At 37.0% G+C, this 4,256-nt stretch overlaps 1 long non-coding RNA gene across 1 annotated transcript in view; it reads right to left on the minus strand.

Moving 5' to 3' along the window:
• Positions 1-3,068, minus strand: part of LOC120354028 — a 6,069-nt gene extending 3,001 nt beyond the window's left edge. The window contains exon 1 of the long non-coding RNA XR_005572783.1: positions 2,693-3,068. This is a non-coding gene — a long non-coding RNA (uncharacterized LOC120354028). The remainder of the gene's footprint in view (positions 1-2,692) is intronic.
• Positions 3,069-4,256: the final 1,188 nt, after the last annotated feature.

Raw genomic sequence — 4,256 nt, forward strand, 5'->3', positions numbered from 1 at the left:
TATTATATTTTACTTTATCAATTTCTGTTTTTTTCTCTTCAATATTCATATTGATTAAAACTTTTACAATATTTCCATTAATAAATAAATCCTTAGTTTAAATAGCGAAATTAACGTTTTGGTAGAGAGTTAGTGGGGAGGATATTTTTAATATTCTTCCCAAAGAATGGACATTGATATGTCCAAAGCTCCGCCAATTTATGTAGATGCATAACAATATGATTATTATCTATAGTTATTATATTACAAATTGCTTTTTCATATCATATACAGTTCAATAGTTATTTTCTTAGTCTATATTATGTAAATTCATCTATAACTTTGCTGTATTGTAAGCTATTGTATATAAGTGTATAAGCCAGTATATATTGTAATCTACATAAATAAAGTACTCAATCAATCAATCAATCAATCTCTTCTCTCTCTCATTCTTGTTTTTCCTGCACTGGACAAAATTTATCCAGTCACACCTTTCTCTCTTCTTTATTTTTTGCTTTTATCTTGCTTCTCTTCTTCCTAACTCTTCATTTCTGTCCTCTCCTTTTCTTCTCACTTTCTCTTTCTCTACTTCTCTCTCACTTTCCATTCTTGTACTGGCTCTCCCACATTTCTTCATCTCTTTCCTTCCACCTTCTCTTCCTCTTCCATCATTAAATAATTCTCCCTTTCCCTTTCTCTTCCTACTTCTTTCTCACTTCCGGAACAGCCCAAAATCCATCGCAAACCGTTCCAATTTGAAAAGTGGCATGGCACAAGTTAACTGCTAAAGTTTTCACTGTTGTCGCTGGACAGCCACTAAATCATATCAGTTTTTGTTTTTTGGGGGTTTTTTGTCGCGATGATATACTTTTGCTCGCTCTGCCGCCCCCTACACCGGCAATACTGGTCTAAATTGAAAAAATGAATAAATCTTCGCTTGCCAAATATCACTGCCATAAACCAGCAGGGGGGCTCCAACCGTGTAATGACTATAACGATGCAAATTTTTGTGTGTGTGTGTGTGTGTGGTGTGTGTGTGTGTGTGTTGTGGTGTGTGTGTGTGTGTGTGTGTGTGTGTGTGTGGTGTGTGTGTGTGTGTGTGTGTGTGGTGTGTGTGTGTGTGTGTGTGTGTGTGTGTGTGTGTGTGTGTGTGTGTGTGTGTGTGTGTGTGTGGTGTGTGGTGTGTGTGTGTGTGGTGTGGTGTGTGTGTGTGTGTGTGTGGTGTGTGTGTGGTGTGTGTGGTGTGTGTGTGTGGTGTGTGTGTGTGTGTGTGGTGTGTGTGTGTGTGTGTGTGTGTGTGTGTGTGTGTGGTGTGGTGTGGTGTGTGTGTGTGTGTGTGTGTGTGGTGTGTGTGTGGTGGTGTGTGTGTGTGTGTGTGTGTGTGTGTGTGTGTGTGTGTGTGTTGTGTGTGGTGTGTGTGGTGTGTGTGTGGTGTGTGTGGTGTGTGTGTGTGTGTGTGTGTGTGTGTGTGTGGTGTGTGTGTGTGTGTGTGTGTGTGTGTGGTGTGTGTGTGTGTGTGTGTGTGTGTGTGTGTGTGTGGTGTGTGTGTGTGGTGTGTGTGTGTGTGTGTGTGTGTGTGTGTGTGTGTGTGTGTGTGTGTGTGTGTGTGTGTGTGTGTGTGTGTGTGTGTGTGTGTGTGTGTGTGTGTGTGGTGTGTGTGTGTGTGGTGTGTGTGTGTGTGTGTGTGGTGTGGTGTGTGTGTGTGTGTGTGTGTGTGTGTGTGTGTGTGTGTGTGTGGTGTGTGTGTGTGTGTGTGTGTGTGTGTGTGTGTGTGTGTGCCTCTGTGTACACGATATCTCATCTCCCAATTGACGTAATGACTTGAAGTTTGGAACTTAAGGTCCTTCCAATATAAGGATCCGACACGAACAATTTCGATCAAAAGCAATTCAAGATGGCGGCTAAAATGGAGAAAATGTTGTCCAAAACAGGGTTTTTCGCGATTTTCTCGAAAACGGCTCCAACGATTTTGATCAAATTTATACACAAAATAGTCATTGATAAGCTCTATCAAATGCCACGAGTCCTATATCTGTAAAAATTTTAGAAGCCCCGCCCAATCTATGCAAAGTTTGACTTTAGATTCCCGATTATCTGCCTCCAGATACAATTTGAACAAAAAATTCCAAGTGGAGAAGATCGAGCATGGAAATCTCTTCAATTAATGTTCAGTAACATTTTCACCTAAAATTGAAAATAAGCACGAAATTCGAGAAAATGTTATTATTTCAATTTTTTTATAAACTGTTGGCAACTGTTGATTCTATTAAATCATCCACTATGAAGAGATAGCAAACGTCGTGTGTCTCCAGCCTTATTGTCCTGTCACCAGCTGGCTTGGATCTTTGAATAGTAGACTTGAGAAGCGCGGGAACACTAGCGTCAGGTGATAAATTTGCATAACGGCAAGGAAAGTTGTGTGAGTGCGCCACACCAGATTTTTTTATGCCGTAAATATACTGTATATACTGGGAAATACATTGATTACTAGTAGTTCTGCGAGCAGTAGACCTCGCTCATGAATGAAAGTTTCAAATAAATGAGAATTATGAAAGTACAGTATATTGTGAAGATTTAGCAATGTCATCTATTATTTTCTCCATTGAAAATGCTAGGTTTACAAATGCTAGGTTTTTCCATTGAAATGTTTCCAGGGACATCGGACTTATAAATTTCTTTGGAGGAAATATCTTCACGTCGTCACCATATTTACAATACAGTAGCCTCTCTCTTAACCGGACACCTTTTAACCGGACATCGGTTTAACCGGACTACACTCCACGGAAGTGACATCTCTTTAACCGGAAAATAATTATCAGCACATCGGTTCAACCGGACTGGATTGGCAGGAAATGGAAACTGCTGTTACAACTTTTCTCGTGGGAAAGATTGAGCTGAGATTCCTGACTTAAAAAAGATATCATAATAAAGCATCTAGTTTTATTATTTTTACGTAAAAGTCATTATTGGCTTATAAACTACAAAATATGCGTACCAATTTAACAACTTTTAGGGAACGTCGGTTTAACCGGAAAAAACGTTATCCGGACTGGCCTCAGTCCCGATGAGTCCGGATAAGAGAGAGGCTACTCTATTAACCTATATTACAACTTCTTAAAATTAAGAAAAACTATACCTTAAAACAAAAACTAATATTTTTCCAGAAAATATTAGCTTTACAGCTCTAAAAGCTCTATTAGCTATTAAACTATTAATAGTTTTCCAGAACTATTCGTCTATGAAAAAGGGAAATTTCGTGTTGGAAAGGGGAAAAACTGTGCAGTCAAGTGAAACGTTTTCTACAATATTATCAATAAATACAGCACATTTTAGAGCGGCACAAGTTCTATTATAAAAAATGAGAGCCAGTTTTTTTACTTATACTTATTTCGGGAAAGATTCACTCTTGACATATTGTAAATACAATGATATTTCATTTTGAAAAGAATAAAAATTGCTGTATCTTGCAAAATAACAGCGCTAGATACGATAAAGTAACTTTCTGGAAGGAGGTTGGTTTGCAGTTTTTCAAATTAAAAAAAAAACCGTTAGTCTCATAGGAGATCATTACACATACTTTTTTGCGCCTTGTTTCAAAGAACTTGCATACCAAATTTCATCCAAATCGGACAATAACTGCAGTACGAACAATTATTGATTGATTTAATTTTGTGAAACAAATTTGTTAATAAGGTAATTATTTGAAAAGCCTACAGTTTCTATCATGTTAGTTATTTGTATTATTTTACATACCATTTAGTGATATTCACTTATCCTTGAGTCGGGTTCACTTCTAACTAGCAGCATACCTATGTATAATACAATACTTCCTTCCATCTAACCAATGCTATATCAATATCAAGTGCAATATCAAGTAATTCTCTGGAAGGGCCTGGATTATAATTTCAATTATTATATTCATTATATGGTATAATATTTGAATATGACAATAAAAATGAAATTTGGCCTGTAACCATCCTCGGTTTATTAAGAATCTATTTGCAAAATTTCAAGTTAATCAGTTGAGTAGTTCAGACGTGATGATGCGTCAAACATAATTTTCCTATCCCGTATGTGTATAAGCCAAGTATTTCCTTATTTATATATAATATAATATTATCTATTCTATAATAAAGGAAAGAACTGGCTTATACACATACGGGATAGAAAATTATGTTTGACGCATCATCAAATCTGAACTACTGGACTGATTAACTTGAAATTTTGCAAATAAATTCTCAACTAACCGAGGATGGTTATAGGCCTAATTTCAATTC

The sequence above is a fragment of the Nilaparvata lugens genome, chromosome 13, assembly GCF_014356525.2.
Source record: "Nilaparvata lugens isolate BPH chromosome 13, ASM1435652v1, whole genome shotgun sequence".
In the NCBI taxonomy this organism is placed as follows: domain Eukaryota; kingdom Metazoa; phylum Arthropoda; class Insecta; order Hemiptera; family Delphacidae; genus Nilaparvata; species Nilaparvata lugens.